Source organism: Lissotriton vulgaris, chromosome 7 (genome assembly GCF_964263255.1).
Source record: "Lissotriton vulgaris chromosome 7, aLisVul1.2, whole genome shotgun sequence".
Taxonomy (NCBI): Eukaryota; Metazoa; Chordata; class Amphibia; order Caudata; family Salamandridae; genus Lissotriton; species Lissotriton vulgaris.
The window spans coordinates 116629993-116651379 of record NC_141695.1 but is presented as its reverse complement, the minus strand read 5'-3'; the positions used below and the strand labels follow the sequence as shown (position 1 = coordinate 116651379).

Genomic DNA, 21387 nt, shown 5'->3' with positions numbered 1-21387 from the left:
AATGTGGAAAGTTCAAGACTGCATGTGATCCTACAGATGTAGAGCGAAAGAGACACCATCAAAATACAGGAAGCGAGATGTAAATACACAATTCTTTTAATATGGAAAAACAACAAAAGCAGTGCTGCACTCTCGACTTTACTGAGATTTTAACAAAATACAATTTAGTATCCCGGGGGTAGGAAAATCTAAGTATACACTTTACGAGGTAAAAAAAGATGATTTTTTTCAAATACCCCAACACCTTTTCCTCTAGAAGTGTTTCTCTGATCAACAGTTGTGTTTTGAAGAATCGCTTTCAACAAGAAAACCAAATCACAAACCAGGATATATAGGTTTCATATTTGTGTATGGTCATACGATAAACCTATTCAACCAATACCTTGCTTCACCACAAACCCATATCTTGGTTATAAGCGTTGTAAACAAATATATACATGCAAATTAAATAATCTCAATAAGTTTTCGAATCACTATTACAGCGCGGTAGTGAACATAACGGGTCACTTGCATCGCCTCTCAAGTTCTCTCCACATGCATCACTAGACATTATAAATTTACATTCTTGCTTAAATGAGAGAGAAAGAGAAGGTGTTGGCACCTAACTAAGCAGAATTGTACTCCAAAAGTTAAGACATTATATACCTTTTATATATATATATATATATATATATATATATATATATATATATATATATATATAGTGGAGAACACCAGTTGCTCCTGTGGCAACAGTCATCTAGGCCTGCGCTGGCCCATCGTACAGTGATACCAGCATGCACAGGTACCAACTGCTTAGTTGAAGCCCAAGTATTGCCTGGTTCATCGATGATGATGTACTTGTAAGTGCCATATCATCTCTCAGGGGCGTGACCAACTCTGACCCATGTGTTACTTCGTTTAATGGCACTTTGTATCAGTCCTGAGTTTAATAGGGAGTACTTAATACGCTGAGAGAACATGTAAAGTCCCTAGCACCAGACATGTCCTCTACACCATACCAGGCCATGCCATACCTAATAGTTATCACTGAAGCTCAGCCTCCACTTTTACATTTTCCCTACAGTTCCTCCGCCACATGTTGGGTTCTTAAAGCTCTGCCAACATTTTGATAAGCCCTCTACCGTACTTCTAGACATGGCATGCAGCCTTTACTGTTCTTGGAGCTTTGCCAGCCACCTATGGTACCCTTATAGCATGGCTTTTACGCCGCTGTCGACACTGCCACAGTCTTGATTCAGTCTCTATGGCACCTTCATGGCATGCCACATGCAGTTTACATGAAGTTCAGCCACCATTTTGAACTCCTGGTGACACTCCGTGCATCCGAAAGGTTGGGCCTGTGCCTCCTGCCACAGCATGGGTGCCTACGTGTCACCCACTCTTACTCAACTGCAGCCAGCCTGTTTCTGCTGGATAGGAAGGGGCTCGCGGTTGGGTGTGTGACATACCTGCCAAAATTGGATTTTGTGAATGCGACTGTGTCTGCCCAAGCTGGCACGGTGCTTGTAGCTCTTGTGGCAGTGGGAGCAAATATATGCCTCGGTACTGGTTGACGATGCCTGCATCTGCGCTGACTCAACAATTGTCCTGTTTCCCTCAATGTGGTGGTGGTTCTTCATGGCACTGAAAGACTCCATGTTCTCCCCACACTCAGTGCAGATGTAGTGCTCTTTGAAGCTGGACCCCTGCTTAGCAACCTCAGCAGACTCCCGAGATGGCCTGCCATCTTGTCCAGGACTTTGTAGCACTGGCTTCTGATGGCCTTGCTGGCTGTCATGGTACCGATGGTGCATTTGAAGGCCTAGGGCTGTTTTAAAGACCCGGCTGCACTCATTGCACTTGTGATCCCTGGATTTCGGCATCTTGAGGTCGTTGCTGATGGTCTCCAGAACCTTAAGCTTCGTTGATTAATTCTCTGGCCTGTCCATCATGGTATACTGCTGGCTGGTTGTGTCATCAGATGCCTTGGTAAATAGATCTGTTGATAAAAAAAAATAGAAAATAAAGATTAGATAGCCTTGCTGCTTTAAATCTGGAAGGTCACTTCGTCCTCTAAGAAGGGGTAGCCAGAGGTTGAACAATGGTGGTCAGGGTTTAGCTTCTAAGCATCTCACAGTGCACGCTGAATTAAACATTATAGTTTAGCAAAGAGAATACCTCAGGAGAGCACCTACCCCCAGGAAGTGAAACGGACATCCTACTTCCAGGTCATGGAGGCAATGGAGGGTTTGGAGTCGGATGGTGTGATAACCTCCAAATAAATATATCCTTGGCCTGGTAGTTGGGTCTGATGGCCCGAGTTAGGTCTGATATGTCCGATTTTATGGTCATTCTGATTTCTCTGAGGCGTTTTATCTTGTTCATTTATTCTTATCAGGAACTTAAATATATTTAAGCCCAGATTGTCAAAGATTTGCTTCTCGGCTGGGTCACTTTTTTTGATTCAGCCCTGGCACAAAATCTTTGTTATTTACAAAGCCACCAAAAAGTTGATATGCACGGCGTTGTGAGAAAAAAATAATGCAAATCAGCACACTGCGCTGACTTGAATTAACTTTGCATCAAAGAGGTGTTCCGTGGGGGCTGTTGGTGCATCAAATGCACACATCTATCCTCGATTTTGACGCAAACCCACATTTACGAAGAGCTGTAGACATGGGTTTGCACCAAAATGGTGTACCAGCCCCGAGGCATATTCTGCAGCACATATACGAAGAGAAAAAAAGCCTCTAAGAGTTTTTGTGTATGAAGATACTCTTTCCTACTCACAAACTATACTAGCCATAACACAGATGTCTGAATAGGCACACATATTGGGCTGGGTACCTGGTCACGCAGTGGTGGGTGGGAAGGGGTGAGGCCCAGGGGTTATGGGTGGACAGTTGGGGATCTATTGGAAGGTTTGGTACCGGTCCCCCAGTTGGGGATTTGGCTCCTATCGGACCGCAACAGATACTTCCATGTTTGTGAAGTATGGGGTGGGGGATGTTGGGGAAGGGGGGCTGGTTTTACCTGTTTGATTGCGCATTCACATTGTTTGCTTGGAACTCGTGGTATATTCTGGGGAACACATGCATAGGTCACGAGAGTGTTAGTCTTTTGTCATGTCTGATACCGAGGCTGAAAGGCAGGTAATCCCCGGTTTCCTGTGTGTAGTTAGTTGGAATGTTCGGGGGACACTGGACAAGGTGAAGCGAGGGGCCATTCTTCAGTACGCCAAGAGGGCTGGGGCCGATGTGCTCCTCCTTCAGGAAACACACCTACTGGGTAGTAAAGCCATATGCCTCCAGTGGTATGGATATCTTCAAGGGTTTCACTCAGGGTTCACGCGCGGCGTATCGATATTGATCCATCGCAGGGTCCTGTGTGAACACGAGAGACTTTGGTCAGATATGGAGGGAAGGTATTTCTTCATACAGGGCAGAATTGGGGGAGAGGTTTTGACTTTGGGAAGCGTATACGCCCCACCACCATTACAGTGGTCCTTAGTGGAACGACTCCAAACACTATGGGGGGGACATGCCGGACACATTCTCTGTTGTAGGGGGAGATTGGAATGATGCGATGGAACGGGGTCAGGATAGATGAGAGCGGGGATGCGACTGGGGTGGGATGATCCCCTACCAAACTGCACTCCCTAACTACGGGGCTGGACTAGACGGATGTATGTATGGAGACACCTACATAGCCCTCGCAGGTAATACACTTATTTTTCTACAACACATGACTCCTTTTCGAGGCTAGAATATGTATTTGTCCCCAGGGGGATGGTGCACAGAGTGTTGTCAGCGAGTATTCTACCCAGAGCCTTGTCAGATCACTCGCCCGTTGCAATCGCAATTCGGATTGGCCCGGGGCGGCAGCCTCTTAGATGGCGTATGTCGGGGTGGCACCTGCAGAAGGACAAATACAGGGAACACTTGGTAAGTGGGGTGATAGATAACTATTTGGTAGCTAATGTGGGATCAGTTGAGTCCCTGGCTGTGCTTTAGGAGGCATTGAAACCCACTTTGAGAGAGGTGGATATCTCCTGGTGTGGCTGCGTGGAGGGAGCGGCAGAAGGACCTGGTGCGTCGGGAGGCAGATATCGAGGCGCTGGAGGGTAGGGGTCGGGAGGCAGACGGAGGCCCGGCTACGACAATTGGTTTTAGCTGAGCAGCAATATGCAGCAATACTAATGGTTGAGGCTCGTCAGGCTTGGCTGCCAACACACAGTAGGGTCTATCAATGGGGTGATAAGCAAGCAAGATGCTCCACCGCCTGTGCCAGGGTACCTTTCACGCCCAGCCCCTGCCTCGGGTCCTGTACCCTGCGGGGGAGACAATTCTGGAGCACTCTGCTACTGCCGAGTGCTTTGCGGCTTACTTTGAGGACTTGTATTTCACCCAATGTCTCGAAGCGGAGGTTATTGTGAAGTTCATTGATGATCTTCCGCCTAAGACCGTTTTGGACGAAGTACGAGAGCAATTGGATAGGCCTCTATCAGATGATGAACTGGGTACGGCACTGGGGGAATTGAAGTCCAGTGAGTTTTTTAAGCAGTTCTTTGTGCAGTTGGCCTCACACTTTCGGCCAGAGGTGGGGGAGGCACGGGAGAGCGGCTTAATTCCCCCGGACTGGAGACATGCGGAAGTAGTGGTGTTCCACAAACCAGGTAGACCTCCGAAGCAGCATGCATGGATGAGGGTGGGCTGATGAAGTATTTGGGGGTCTTCTTGCCCGATGTCTCGGCTGTATCCAGAGACCGCAATCTATTCCCAGTGTGGGATCATACTAGGGAGGATCTCAAGGTGTGGTCCCGCATGTCCTTAATGATTTACGGTAGGTCAGCCATCTTTAAGATGGTGGCGCTCCCTCGTCTCCTTTACCAATTGCAAAATCATCCCCATCATATTTCACCCTTATGGTTCTGGCAGCTCAATTCGGCGCTGGGAGCGTTCTTGTTGGAAGGGGGCGCGGTTAGGTTGGCCCTGCGCACCTGTTTCTTATCCACATACACCGGTGGTCTACCCACGTCGGATGTCCTCTCCTACTACCAGGCTGTACATTTGTTGGTCCTCAATGAATGGTGGTACAGGGATAGGAGGGACCCAGCCTATGCGGTTGAGCGGCAGCTAATGGGCAACAAATCCTTACACACAATATTGTATTCCGTGCCACTTCGGAAAATTCTGCCCCTGGCCACACGGATGGTCTTTCATGTTTGGAGGAAGGCCCGGAGTAGGATGGGTGGTGGAATGTCCTGACTCCTCTGTGGGGTAACGGGCGCTTGCCTCAGCTAGCAGCCTTACAGGGCTTTCAGGGATAGGACTCTATAGGCATCTCGGTTCTAGGAGACGTGATGACTGACCTGAGACTTCAATCATTCCAAGATCTACGGGACGAATATGAGATGCCACGATCGCAGTTTTTCAGATACTTGCAGTTGCGACACGCGCTGGCGTCTAGTCTGGAAGGCCTGGAGTCTCTCCCTGATTTCAGCCCAATTGAAGCTACGGTCTTTATGGGGGGGGGGAACTACCAGACCGCAAGATTTCTCGCATATACCAGACATTGATCATTCATTGTTCCGCAACTTTGCAGCGGCTTAAGACGGTATTGGAGTAGAATGTAGAGGAAATGGAGGAGGACTGGGCGGAGGCATTGGCAAGTCCATGGGGGCGGCAATAGCCACGCGCCTGCGTCCGATTCAATTAGAATATTTACACAGAGTGTATTTTACCAGAGTGCGCTTGTGGAGGGCAGGAATGATTATATCCTCAGAGTGTCTTCGATGTGGCTCGGAAGAGGGAGCTTTTTTCCACACAGTCCGGAGTTGTCTCTCGTTACACAGATTTTGGAGAGGGGTTTTCTCCTGCTTGTCAGAAGTGCTGGGATGGGAGCCTCCCCGCACGACGCGCTTGGCCTGGTTACACTTCATGGAGGGTGTTGGGGGCAATAGATATAAGCAACACCTCCTATTGCTAGGTCTCACGTTGGCAAAGAGGGACATTGCCAGGGCTTGGAAGGCGCCCCAGGCGCCGTCGCTGGCTACATGGAGGAATGGTATAGATTTTTGCATGGGACTGGATCAGCTGGTCTTCATTGCCAGGGGGTGTCCCCGTAAACATTATAAGATTTGGAAAAGATGGGCGGACTACCAGGGACTATATTTAGACCCGCCGCTGGAAGGGGGTGTGCATTTGACGGATTGATGGGGTGTGGAAGCTGGACTTTGCTGGGTGGCAGATAGGTTCTAAGTATGGTTCCAGAGAAGTACAAAACGTTCTATTCTCCCGCCAACTACATTCTTCCAGCCAAGCCCTCGCCACTGTACCTCGCATCAACAAGACCACCATGGGAGGCAGATCCTTCTCATACCTGGCTGCTAAAACATGGAACTCACTCCCCACTTACCTTCGCCTTACCCAGAACCACCTAGCATTCAGAAAGCAACTTAAAACGTGGATATTTGACAAGTAATCCTCCTCCCCTCCCTTAGCGCCTTGAGACCCTCTGGGTATGTAGTGCGCTATATAAATTCTTTGACTTTGACTTTGAGCGCAATTGGGGGGGGGGGGGTAGTTTATTCTATTATGGTTCTTCAAGTATATAAAAGTCAACGTCAACTTTCTAGTACAATTGATGTGTGGAGCAGTCTCCGGGATGCGGAGCTATGCAGTGTATGTGAACCATGACAAATAAAGTTTGTTTAAAAAAAATATATATATATTTAAATGATATCATCACCTCCAGTACGTTTTCTGATTGGGACTTTGTTCCAAATCAGACAGCATAGTATTTACAGTTTCAATCTGCTGCATTTGAGTAATGAATTGTATTATGATGCATCCAATTTGGACACCATGTATTGTTATCAACACTATGGTCATCATTTCTTACACAAAGCTAGTATCCCACATAATGTTTTCTCTTACCACCAATGGAAACATTGCCAAACACCACCAAAAGGTTGTTCAACCACATTTGCACAAAAATTTGCTTTTTTCTGGGATTAACACTTCAGATCTGAGCTCATCATAAACCTGCACCTACAAAGAAAAATATGCTCACCAAAACGAAACAGATATACTCTGCTTCCTTATTGCCCAACTGTCTCTAAAGGGTTTAGACTTGAGAGAAACAATAGACACAACACCTGCCTAGGGGGACTAAAGATTGGCACGTTCAGGGAACTGAGGCCTTATTTACAGCATGCCTCATACCACAGCAAATTATCTTCCTGAACGACACAATGCAACAAACTTCCTCTCTTGGTTTAGCCAAGATAAAGGACCTTAACACACCTCAGACGCTTCGATTTCACACTTTGAGGGATGGAAAAATTTTACACAAAAAAAAAAAGAGAACAAACATTAGATGGCATAGGTGTCTCCAACAAGTAGTTCATGAGCTACTAGTAGCTCTTCGGGTACCTTCGAGTAGCTCTCCTGAGTGCAGCCCAGCCTATAATTATAGAAGTTTTTGTTTGGTTGAATAATTACATGTATACCAAAAGGTACAAATCCATCTATTTCAGATGGAAATATGTGTATTTTCATAACTCATAAGCGGATATTTGGAGAAAACTGGCTGAATTTTTAAGATGTATTTAACGCGGTCATCTGATTTGGAGAGATGTTACTCATATTTCCTTGGTGCCAGTGGGATTGCAGCTATGGTTTTTATGCATTATCCATATAAAGGCATTCCAAATTGATAATGTTTTTTTTTACTTTACTGCTGGCAACCCTGCAAAATACACTGATGTTATTATTGCTGTCTGTCTTAGAAGGGTTTGCCACCATTATTATTAGTAGCTCAGGATGATTCACTGAACAAATGTGGATCTTATTACAGAAAAGGTTGGAGACCCCTGGATGTTTCCTACAATTCATCAGCCCTCAACTGGAAGGGATGGTTGGTTTGGCCTGTTGACAGAAATACATAGATGTCAGTCAAGATTCAGGGGTGCCACCGAAGAGTTTAGTACCCATAGGCCTGACGAACGTTACGTACGAGAACAATCGGTGTGGTGATATCTTACAGTGTTGGGAAGTTATGCCTAGAGTGGCTAAAAACCGCAACACTGTCCCAGATGAAATAATACTTGTCCTTACATGGATCTCAGGGAGTTTTTGTTAGGATCCTTGCCACCGCATCAGAAGCACTTACTTAATGCCATGTACGTCAAAGTTTGGAAAATCTCCTAGGAGGAGGCTGCTGAGAGATTGTATGAGATTGACGGAATTGAACCTAGAAAATGCTTTGGCAGTGGTCGACAATGGCATGACCACACTAACATCCAGAATTTATTCACTGGGCAATATTGAGTCTTCTACAATAGATATAACAGAATAGGATTTACTATTCTTCAACGTGAGAAAACACAACTGTGATCCATTCTATTATTGAGCTGGACGCTGCAATTACTGCGTTCTAATCATGTGCCCTGGCAATATATCAACAGAACGTCTGTTTTCTGCATACAACCTAACTCAAAGACAGACTAGAATGATACAAAGATGCAAATATACAATGCTGAACATTGAAAAATTGGACCAATTACCTTTACTGTGGCTGAGTCACCTGCCACAAAATGGTTAATCCTTGGCTATATTACACTGCCAGTCACGACATTCTATTTCAATACGGTCCACAGTACCACTAGGTAGGCAGGTATGAAGGGTTGGGAGAAGGGTACATACATGAATCTTGGGAATTACCATACAGATTTAGATGCAGTAATGAGGACACTGACGTTTTTCTGAGAGGTTCAGACTGTGGAAGTTCTTTAAGTGGTTCTCTTGTTTGTCAGGATATTATGCTTCACAGAGCCTGTAATGCTTTGGTTGCAAATTTATTGTGTCACTGGAAAGGATCCCCAGTTTCCGTGATTCATCCTGTGTTCAAACTACTCCAGAATGGGAGTTATATGATGTTGAATAAGCATGGGTGTTGTGGGATGGTACAGGCATCGAAAATCTGGTCAAAGTAAGTTCCAGAGTTACCTGCTGTGTGCAGGTATTATTTTCTCCGATCCACAGAGTTAGTGAGGCAACGCTATGGCCTTCATTGGATCTTTCCCTTATACAGTTTGATTTTCCGAGCAGACTGAAAGCCATGCTGCTACAGAAGGATGGGACCTTAACCTCAGCCTGAGCGACTTGATCTACAGGTTGCAAGGTCTTCGGCTGAGATACAGGCAATAGTTCCAACTAACTTTCCGCTCAATTTCAGAGAATTGACAGATCGTATCTTTAACATGTCTGATACGGGTGGGATAGTGCATCTATTGAAGAGCATAGGTTCTGGACTATTAAGCACCTTTCGGACAATCTTCTGAGTGCTTGTACGCGATGCAGCACTCCTATCGGATCCCCGATCCTTTTTTGCTGAACTAGACAAGCTTCTCGTAGACTTGTTATGGGGGTCCAAATACAAACGAGTTAGTCTGGCCACTCTGCAACGAACTTGGCAGGTGGGGGAGTTGGAAGTCCCATGCCTGGAATACTACTACACCGCTGCAGAGCTCCAGCACGCAGTGCATTGGTTGGATTGGGACAACTAGGAAAAGACCCTGCTGGCGGGGTCTTTTGGAGAAAGGGAGCTACCCGAGTTACTGATGATGGGGGCGGCAGCGCCTCCGACATGCCCCTATAGAGTTCGTCATGTGGCGGAGATGTGGTAAGTGACGGTACGGAAAGTAATGAAGGATGCTCCGGACATGCCCTTGTGGGTGGTCCAACCATTTCGGCAGATTGCCGCATCAATGTCACCATTTCGGCAGATTGCCGCATCAATGTCAGTACGGAAATTGCAGGAGGGGGGTTATCAGACCATGGGTGACCTATATGAATGCACGATACATCACATGTGAACAGGCTCGGGAGAGGTTTGAGCTGGGTCACGGGCAATTCTTACAATATGAAAAGATTTCTCAGGTTCCTGAAAAGATTTCTCAGGTTCCCGGATGAACCTGCGATCTCCCGGATGCTACAGACTGTTAATAATGGTTAAAGGCAGAAGGCTGATTTCACATTTATATCGGGCAATGTGGGATGATCGAGTAAATGGGTTGCTGATTCAAGAGAAATGAGAGGCACTGACAGGGGATACTTTTAGCAACAGGGACTGGGTCAAGATCTATGAAGGCGTCAAACAAGTGAGTCAAACACGAGGTTTAAATTAATTCAATTTAACTATATACACCAAACATACTTGACCCCGAAGGTGTTACGCAAGAAATATCCGGAGCAGTCTCCCTGGTGTGGAGAAGCGTAGGCTGCGTTCATACACATGGCCTTGACATGTCGAGAGCTGCAAGGATTAAGGGCGTTGGTTCTCGAGGTACTGAGGGGGACGACAGGCTGGGATCTAGCAGGAGATCCGGGTGGTACTGCTGAGATTGCTGCCTCGACACAAGAAGAAGAACCTTAGTCGAAAGCTAGTCATATTAGGGCTTGTGCTTGCAAAGAGGTGGATTGCCATATTATGGTGGGCCGCCGTTCACCCAGCATATCACAGTGGGTGCGGGATGTGCAGGAGTGGGTGACTGCTGAGTTGATTTGAATGCAGCGGCTCAGAAAAGATGAGAAACTAGAAGATGTACAGGCTTGGAGGGCTATGGTGGCAGAGCTGGTAACTGGGAGTACAGACGGAGCATATAGTGACGCAACACGGGGGCGTACACTCAGGCAGGAATTAGAAAATAGCAACATGGTGAGAAATGCAGGGTAGCATGGTACTACCGGAAGAGGCAAAACGAATGAAGAGATTTGGGCCGTCAGTGTATGCCATGTGGGATCCAGGCATGGTTTGGGAGGGGTGGGGAGGAGTTCTTGTTGGGGGAAGGAGGGGTGGGCGGGGAGGGAGGGTAATTGACCTGCAGCGCAGAAGCTCGGGCCGTGGGCCAAGGCAGGGATTTGTAAGATTGTTCATGATTACGGCATGATACAGAAGATACATATGGGAGAAGCAGAAGGAAGGGACACCCGGGAAAAGCTTGTATATTACGGCGGTTGTACACAGGTTACGGCCTGCGGGATCTGGACAGCGAACATTCAGTGCGATATACCCATGCTGATATCTGTACAACTTGTCCGTTTAAAAGATCAATACAGATATATTTTTTTTAAAAGTTGTACCAGACAATCTGGCTAGACACTCACAGTCGCAAGTTTAGTAGTACAGGATGAGGTAGAGAATGATGCACAACTACGGATGCGCCCAACCTCCGAGGATCGCAACCTGTGAATCGGACACCGCATGCAATGAGCATGCAGTCAGTGTGTAGAAAAAGAAATGCAGCACGGACGACGAGGCGGGCCATGCCGAGTCCCGCAACCGTAATTCTGCTCACCACCAATGAGACGCTTGTGTGTGCTGGGGCCCCACAATGCAGGGACCACACTCCTTAGATGCAGGCACGGTTTGGGGGCTCCACACAAGGCAGTCCAGTCTCCAGGAACAATACTTAGTTCCACGCTCGCACTGCGCTGCATTCAGGATCTGGCAGACAAAGTAGGCGCTTGTGAGGGCACCGCTCTCCAGGTGACACATGCAGAAGATGTAGGTACTTCATGGGAGGCCTTTGATGTCCCTGAGACCTTCACAAAGAACAGGGTACCAGCCAACAAGACCTTGGAGAGCACACTTCAGGGCGCCACACAGCAGCAGGTAGCTGGCCTAGGCCAGCCACTATTCAGGCTGGGTGCACTATCCCTTCCAGTGGCAGTCTCCTCCTTGTGCACAACAGATTAATCAGGCAGTGTGCACAACACAGACCAGGATGTCTGGTCCCAAGTCAGTTCAAGCGTATCTCTGCCCTGCTGAAGTATGGACCAATAGTTATACTGTAGTGTGCGTTTGAAGTCGGGGTGGTTCAGAGGGTTCCCCTTTGAACCACAGCTGTCTCTCCTAAATTTCAGTACTGTCTGCCATGAGGCCTTGGAAAGCAGATCTTAGTCTTTAGTGGGTCATGATCTGGCTTCCCATAGGCCAAGTTTAAAAACCTCGCCCCCCCCAATCTATCCAGCCAAGTCCTCGAAAGGGCAGAGGACTGTTGTTCCAGTTGCATGCCCAATGTTTATGTTGTCTCTGGGGAATGCACAGATGTGCTCTCCCAGCCTCCAGGGTGAACTGGAGTAAAACTAAAAAGGCACACAAAACAGTTTAGCACAGATAAATGCCCACTTTCTAGAAGTGCAGAAAGAACAATTGATGGACAGAATCCTGCACAATGTCAAACATTCACCCCAGTACAGAGATCTGGGCCTAAATCTATCGTTTTTTTGCTCCCCATGCCTTTTCTGTTCAGACCCAGCCATAAGCAAATCAATCTTGACCCAAAGGGAATAACCCAGCACAAAATGCCAGGCCAGGTCCTCCCTGGACTGGAAACAAGCATCTTGGGACCGGTTTCAGGGTATCACCCCTTATTAGCGAAGCTAGGTTGAGTCCAGTGGCAAGGAGAGCACGGGACCCACATCTGGGCATACCCATCACACTCGGGGTGACAAATGCAAAAAGAACAATTGATGGACAGAATGCTGCACAATGTCAAACATTCACCTCAGTACAGAGATCTGGGACTAAATCCATCTTTTTGCTCCCCATACCTTTGCAGCTCAGACCCAGCTGTATGCAAATCAGTCTTGACCCTGTTCCCCTTGGGAAAAGTCCAGCCCGAACTGCCAGGACTGGACTGGAAACACTGCAGTGGCTTGGAGAGCACGGGACCCACGTCTGCGCATACTCGTCCCATTCAGGTTGACACATACAAAAAGAACAATTGATGGACAGAATGGTGCACAGTGTCAAACATTCACCCCCTTAACCGAGATCTGGGCCAAAATCCATAGTTTTTTTGCTACAGATTACTTTCTAGAAGTGTCCTTTCTAAGCTATTAACAACAAATCCACCCTTATCACTGGAGAGGATTTGACATTGTGAATCAAATGATAGTAAACAACACGTTGCTGCTCCACTGTAAGCCAATACTTCAGCTTAATGTAATTTCAGCCATTCCCCCATGTTAACCTATGGGGAGAGCAAACTTCATAGGTAGTGAAAACACACGTGGGTTTTTTTTCACTACCTGGGCAGGGAACAGATGTGTAACTGCCCTGTCTTTCCCCTTTCACATGCTCCACTCCACCTAGGGCTCCCTAGGGAAGCTCTGGTGCTTGTGAAAAGGCACCCTAAACATTGGCCAATGATTTAGTAAGGCCAACCTGAGCATAAGTGCAAATGCACACACACAGACCTGCAATGGCAGGCTGGAGAAATAGTTGTAAACCCCATGAGGTAACTCCCTGCTGTAAGCTAAAACAGTAGTTTAAAAGCAATTCCTCCATGTTGACCCACGGGAAGAGCAGACCTAATTGGTAGGGAAAACCCACATGGGGATTATTCACTACCTGAGCAGGGAACACACAAGTACCTGCCTGCCTACTACTTTCCCCACCCCTCAGGGCTTAGCCTAAATGCCTGAATGTGCCATAGTGGTAGTGAACAGTACACTCAGCATTGGCTAATGCTTTCAGCAATGCCAACTTGAGCATACGTGCAACTGCGCACACACAGGCCTGTAATGGCAGGCTTTAGACATGTTTTAAAGACTATTCTGGTGGGTGGTATAATCAATGCAGGAGCCCACTGGTAGCCAGTGCAGGACCTGCCCTGGGTATGTGGAATAACTCTTTACAGGGTATTCAAAAGTCCAGCACCCAAACCAATCAGGTAAGAAGCACTTCCTAGCGTGCGTAGGAAGGGCTTGCACACTTTCCCAGTGCATTACAGTAGGAAAGTGCCCAGTGTCCTCAGGCCACGAAAAGAGAATCAGCAAAAACCAGGAGGAAAAAAAGCAAAACGTTTTAGGCAAATCGCCTAAGAAGGGCCATTTCCAACAAATGTTTTATAGCTACATTAATACAAATAGAGAGCACTTTTAAATGTGCTTTAGAGCTGGATTAATATAAATAGACAGCACTTTTAAATCTCTTCTAGAGCTGTGTTAATCATCCCTGACTAATTATTAAAGGAAACAAAAAGCAGAAAATACATTCTACAAATAAATATATAAGGTTTTGTTTAACTTCCTATGTATTATCATTCCCATGTCTTTGCAGACTCTTAAAGCAACAACAAATGGCCAATACTTTCCTATTGAAGAGGTGGCAACCCTTTCATCGCATCCGGTTGGCTACGGTAGATTTAGATGGTAAGAAGGGGGGGGGGGCTTTCTGATCGTGGTCTGGAGTATCTACATTTAAGGATCTTTCTAAGGCTCAAACTCAAAACCCACCACCCAAACAAAGGGAAGAGCCCAATCCATTGCAAAATAGTGAGGATGTATTTGGTGCTAAGAAATAACACTGCCAAATACCCAATGCAGTGCATACACCTCGGCGAACTTACATACTCTGCACTGATCACTGCAGAGTATGCAAGGGCGCTGAGGGGTATGCACTGTAAGTGCATTTGATATTTGGCACTGCTATGTATACCAGTCGGCGCTGTTAACATACTCCGAAGGAATCACTGCAGAGTATGTAAGGATGCTAACGGGTATGCACTGCTGTGCATACTCCTTGGTGCCCTTACATACTCACGAGTATATAATTCTTATATACTCCGAGTATGTAAGGGTGCCGAGGTGTAGGCATAGCAGTGCAGTCAGTGTTTTTTAAACAGGGCCTTAAGAGGGAGCTATCCCTCGATGTTTAAAAGTCCCTGCATATTAAAGTTTGACCTGCACTCATTTTTAAACATAGAGGGACTGCTCCCTCTTCCTGCATTGTTTAAAAAACAAACACTGCAGATTAATTCTGCCCGTGGAGGGGCAGAATTTATTGGTAATTCTGAGTTACAAGGATAACACATAATTACCGAATTCCGCCTAATGAATTAAAAATTCCACCAACAACCTAACAGAGAGAGAACTGGTTACAGTATCAGTCTCCCACTGTTGCAGTGATTCTGCTCTGGAACAGAACTATGCTTGGAACCATACCACCTCAGTGTCCATGAGTCAGGTCCAAGTAGCTATAGTGCTTCACTTGCCCTCTTAACCTTACTGGAGAAACAAGTGAATTGGCAGCCTAAGAGCACAACCCTCTTGACCCTCTCAGGGATCGCTGTAACAGGACACACCCTTGCTTTCTCTCACTCGTAATTGTCCAAGAGACATGAATAAAGATTTGGATATTTATTCAAGTTATCGTGATCTGAAATGCAGTATATGTGCCACAATTAGAAAATGAATGAATAATGAAAATACTGTTAGCATGGTTAATAATCCATATACCATGAAAAGCTCTGTCATTTTATAAGACAGAGTGACCTAACCACCTACCCCTGTTACTAAAGCTAAGTGATTATATGAAAGATCTCTGGGATTACCGGCAGACCTCGTACCTTAGCATACACAAATGGACGTTCTATATCTCAGCAGACACAGTGCTCTTGTCTCAGAACTCTCATCCATGTGCCTGTCTGTGGCTCATGTACTCATCTATATGATAGAACATGTGTGTGCATAAACAACAGCTGCATACTTGGGTTATGTCTAGGTGCTAGTGCCTGGCTTCAAAGAACAACAAGGGACATTGTTGTTTGACCTTGTCGGTGGTGCTCAGACTAAATCCCAGGAAAAGAACGCAATGTGAAAACCTATACAAGTTCCTTGTGAAAGTACAATGTGGAACAAAAGCAAGCATGTTTATATAGTAACGTGTGCCAAGGAAAATGAGGTCTTCAACGTGTATAGTTAGGATCACATAGGAAAAACTACAATGGGCCATGCAGGAAACACATGACACCACCAAAGGTGATTCAGCTTCTGCAAATGAAGCCACCAAATGTGGTTTCAATCTTTCTGTAGAGCTGCGTCATCACGGGCATTTTAGCTTCCTTACAAGCAACTTGCGGTCATGTGTGCTTCCGCTTCCTGGAGCACTGCAAGGGCCCCTGGGCCTCACCAAACAGATCGAAGGTTCGGGTCCTTTCCTATGCTGAAGGTGGCTGCTAGCAATTCTTCCTATTCCAGCACCTCCCAGTCTTATGTTTTTTACCTCTGTGTATTTATTTTTAAGTTAAAGCAAAATACTTTAGCAACTGTACACCACGCCATCAAAATTAGCATAGGTATTCATACATGCCAACGTTTTATAGCAAATAAGTGGGGGATTTTTTAAAAAAATTGTCAGGATGATATATTTTCCTCACTGACTTGTATTAAAGCAGAGGCAGTCTGCCTGAATCAGGTCTATTGTTATTTGTGGCGACAGACAATCATCTTTTAATTTTTGGCAGTTTCAGAACATAGGGCAAAAAAACACTAACAGAGTTCTAAACTCTATTTTTTGTTTGAGCTCTGTAAAACTGCCAAAAATAAAATATTGAAGCCTGTCACATGATCTAATCGTCCCCCGAAGTCAAAGTGTTTACCTTTGATGTTGAGGTAATTCTTGAAGGGGGAGATTGGAGGGTGCTCGACAGGCATCAACATTTAATTTTTGCCAGTTTTACTAAACTGAATTGGGTTTCTGCAGCAGGAATCGGGAGGTGGAAGACTAGGATTGAAATCTGCAGTCTACTGACTGAATTGGGAGGGTTGGCATGTATGGGTATTAAATATTTTGTCTATCTATAAATGCAGTGTTTCTCTCGTCCCCCTCCAAGACCACCCTTCCAACCATCAGTCCCAACCATCAGTTGGTGACTGCTGGTGACGACAACTTGGGATCTGAAAAGGTAACACAGACATCATCTACATATCATGAGATCTTTTTGGCTCACCCGCAATCTCCAGGAATCCCGTTACATCAGTGCTCAGTCTAACCCAGCATGCCAACACTTCAACACATAGGGCAAACAGCAGAAGAAGGAGTGGGCGCCCCTGCCTGGTGTCTCGCTCCAGCTTGAATGAATCAGAGCGCCCCATTGACTTTCACCGCTGCCATTGGCAACTCAGAGTACAAACAAGTCAGGTCAAACCTGAATCTCCTCAAGACTAGTTGTAGGTACGTCTAATTGATGAAGCCAAACACCTTTTCAACATCCCCTGCTATGATGTCTATTGGGCCTTGAGTATTTTCCATTTTATCCAGCCAGTTGTACAGTCTTCTGAGTTTGAGCCTTGCTGCCCTACCCAGGATGAACCCAGTTTAATCCCAATGTATGAGCGAAAAACTAACTTTTATTGGTCGCGGTGCTTTTATTTTCACAAAACGTTTGACTTCAGTGTTTCAATCAACAATGCTTTATTCGATTTCTGTCTTAGAAAATCATAAAAGCACATAAAATAAGAATAAATTAAACAGTAAGAATAAAAAGTGTCCAATATGAAATCCATTTTGATCCGCTAGCGAACTCCTCTAAGACATAAAATAATTGTTATCCTGTTTTCCATAAATCAAGACATTCATATTACAATGTTTTTCCTGCGTTTAAAGACACTTTTAAAAACATTGATAGTTTCCATACTACGTGTTCAATTTCCAAAAGCTGTAATGATATAAAAGCAGGACGACATTGTCTAAGACCCAGTGACTTTAAAATTGGTAAAATCCATATTTTCTTTTGCACATCGTAAAATTTGCAAAATAAAACAACATGATGTGTTGGTTGTTCTAAATGATCATCGCAGGGACACAAGTGCATAACTCTTGACCAGTCATTCATTCTTGGGGAGATTGTTAAATCTATGTAGAATCTCTAGTCTGAATCTTGTCAGTAGTAATCTATCATGGCCAACAGGGACAATACTTAGGTATGGTTGGATGCTAAAAGTTGTTAAAATCATTTGATTAGACTTCATATACATATTTAGAAGGTGTTGGCCCTGCAATGGAGTCAGTTGTTGCTACAATACCACTGGACTCCATTGGCTCCTGGTGTCTTACCCTACTGCATTTGTTTCAGGGGTTCAAAAATTTCAGTCAATGCGAGATCCTTTTCTAATGACCAACCATCTTCTTCCCAAGAGTTGGTACATCTAGCTCCCCAGGAATGAAGCAATATCCTCTTCCCTGCATGTTTGTTTGCCTTTGTTTCTGATAGTATTGTGCAAATGTTTGTGCCATTTCATGATCTATTGTATCGAGAAACAGCCTTTACCACGCAACCATTACAACGCATAATGGTTACATTGTGGTTTTAACAACGCAAGTCATTACGTCGACTTGCACTGGAGGGCTCTCTAGACTAAGGAATAGCGTGAATTACTATCTCAACACTTTCCCTACGGTACATAGACTGGAGTTGGAATATTAGTTCACACTATTCCGAAGTCCAGCGCCCTCCAATGCAAGTCAATGTAACAACTTGCGTTGTCAAAACCATGATGTAAAATGCCGCGTTGTGATGGAATGTGTGGTATCCCATTGTATCTACATTTCCATCTTCTTGTAAAAAATTGTCCACCCATGTAGACTCCTCCCTCTTCCCCAGCTAAGGAAGGAGGTGTCTTTTTGTTTCTCTCCTTCCGCACACAATTTTCGTTGTAGGAAGAATTGGTACGACCTACTGCATTGTGTGTACATTGTGGTATTATTCTATGATGGGCCCTAGCAGATTATTTTGTGATTCTCGCTCTCAATATAGTCTTTCAAGTGTCATGGTCTCTTCTTGCAATGCTACAGCTTGTCTCACCATACATTTCATGTTCTGCACTTTTATGTTTTGTTCCCCAACTCTAAGGACATCTTTGTATGCTCCCCAGAGTATTATTAGAGATTCCATGGAACCTGTTATTATTATTATTATAATAATAATAATACAGAATTTTGTATAGCGCAATCGGCTACCTCACGAGGAGGTGTCCCGGTGCTGTGAGAACAAGATGTCATGACCGTAGAGGCAGGAAGAGGGTGGCAACTAGCGTGGCTGGGTGAACAGCCAGGTTTTCAGCAGATGCTTGAAACAGACTTCGGATGGGGCCTGCTGAAGAGCATGGGGGAGCGAGTTCCATAGTGTCGCCACGTTGGGCGAGAAAGTTCGTCCTCCCAGTCGGGCTCTTTTTGCTCTGGGAACTGCAAGTCTGACCTAGTTGTTGGATCTGAGGGAACGAGATTGAGTGTACCTAGGTAGTCGATCTTTCAGGTAGTTTGGGCAGTTACCGTAAATAGGTCTGAAGGCCAAAGTAAGTGCTTTAAATTTTATTCTGCTTGCAACTGGTAGCCGAGGGAGAGGAGATACGGAGATAGTTGAAGTACAGTGTGAAGTCCGCCCACAGCCTATTCACTTTCCTTGTATGTTTTAAAACCCATGCATCTAGTCTCCAACTACATCCTGGGTGGCTAGCCTTTTTTCCCAGTGTTATCTGAGAGGTGAATGGTCCGAAACATCTCTGCCTCTGGTATGGATGCAATCCCTTCATTGGAGTGAATATGTAGCCGAAGCGAGAGAGTGTTTTGAGGACCTTTTGATAGAAAGGAGTGTTGCTAGTTTGAGTTGACAAACATCGGACAGGTCAAGTGTATAGGCAAATTGTGCTAAATGAATTAATGTGAGAGGGGATCACTGGAGGGGACGCCATCCTATCCAGAGCACGATCCATCACATCACTGACTTCTCCCCCTATTATGTGTATCGTAGCCTCTCTTCTAATAATAATAATAATCCATATTTGTAAAGCACAAAAATATCACCCCTTAAAGTTTCAAGGTGCTGGGGGCCGTCTGTGAGATTAAGTGAGCTATTGGCCAGAGTCACATGGTGTTGAGCTGAGCTGCCGCCAGGGATCGACGCGTGAGCCCCGTGCTCCAGAGTCAGCCACTTAGGCCACTGTGCAACACCTCTCTCTCGACACTATTGTATCCAGCTGGAGTTTGGGAGGTATATACACAATCAAGACCATTACACCTCATCTTCATCCTCCTCGTCCCAGTCCGGCCTTGTAAGACGCGTCTGCCTCACAAGGCAGGACTGGGATGAGAAGGACGAAGATGAGGGGTAATGAACATTGATGATAAGTAATACAACATTACAGACCGTCTACGCCATGCCCCTACACTCGCATATGAAATGTATCTGGATTGGACCACCTCTTGATAATCCATGGATGGCTAACAAAAATAGCTACTCCTTTTGAGCACTTTGTGAATCCCGGATGTACCAGTGATATATATTGGCCGCTATTCCGAGATTTACAAAAACTTCCCAGGAAGTGGGCCCCTTGTGGTAGCACTAGATTTGGGGGTTTTATATGGATATAATGGGCCACCACAGGTTCACGGGATACACAATACAGTCTTACTCCTAGAAGTTCATATGGCAATCCATATTGTAGATCAGATGATGAAAACATACACGGTAACGTGTGGTTAATAGTCACCACTGCGCTCCGCTATGCACGAAATCCAGCACGGAAACAGAATGCACTGTAACACGTGGCAATTGAGAACCACCCCGCTCTGCTAAACTGTAAATCCATAAATTAACCACATACACGGTAACGCATGGAAATAGAAGCACTGCCGCTATGCCCAATGCCAACGGTCGTTACCTCACGAGCAGAACATAAACACCAACAGAACTGAAACGGTAAAGCGCGGCTACTAGAGACCACCGCTGCATTCGGCTCAATACTCCAAGTAAACGAATAGTCCTCGGCGGGAATGAACTAGAACTAGTTACTCACAGAATCAAGCGATCCCGTGGAAACCCAATCGCTGGAAACTAAACCTTCACCGGACTCACCGCGAGTGCGGTCTCACACGCAGAGCGAGCGCGGTGCACACGAATCAGAATTACGCACAATGACGTCCGTGAGGATGGCGTCTAAGTACTTCCTGCGCCCCACTGCCTCATGTGATTTGTAGTTTTTTAGGGTAAGGCATGCGCCGCTACGGATGGATCCTGACAATAACCTTGTAAATGGCTGCCTCTGTTCCTCTGTTGCCGTGGGACTGTGAGCAGGGAGTGCATACTTCTCCGGTCCAGTCACATCAAATCGGGGCAGCAGTTTACTGGACACCCCTGGGCGTACGTGGTCCTGATGGTTCAGAGTTTTTGAATTCGGGTTGCGGGACCGTGCCTCTGGTAAAGGCCACATGTTTTTTGGGAGGACTGTTGGGCCCCCGCGGTGACACCACTTGGCATAGAGCCCGATTCAATATGTGGATAAAGAGCAAGGCGCACAGCTGAAAGTTATTTTTGGGTTAAAGTTGATGTATGTAGTTCAACCGCAGTGTTTTAGAGTAGGGTGCTCCTTCAGGTAACGGATCCGTCCAATCCGTGAATAGCTTAATTCACGAAAAGTGCACACATAGATAGTATATGCTGTAGTGAGCGCTCTAGCGTTGCACGTCACGTAGCTACGTGACGTGCGGTGACGTAGGGAGGCAGCGCGCGAGCAGGCTGGGCAGAGGACATGCTCGGCGCTCCTTGTACAATAC

General features: G+C 45.8%; 1 long non-coding RNA gene across 1 annotated transcript; it reads right to left on the bottom strand.

Moving 5' to 3' along the window:
- Positions 1-78: 78 nt before the first annotated feature.
- LOC147700954 (uncharacterized) lies at positions 79-20728 on the bottom strand. The gene is made up of 2 exons (XR_015297419.1): positions 20631-20728; positions 79-1981 (listed from the first exon to the last, which is right to left on the bottom strand). It is a non-coding gene; the product is annotated as an uncharacterized LOC147700954 (long non-coding RNA).
- Positions 20729-21387: the final 659 nt, after the last annotated feature.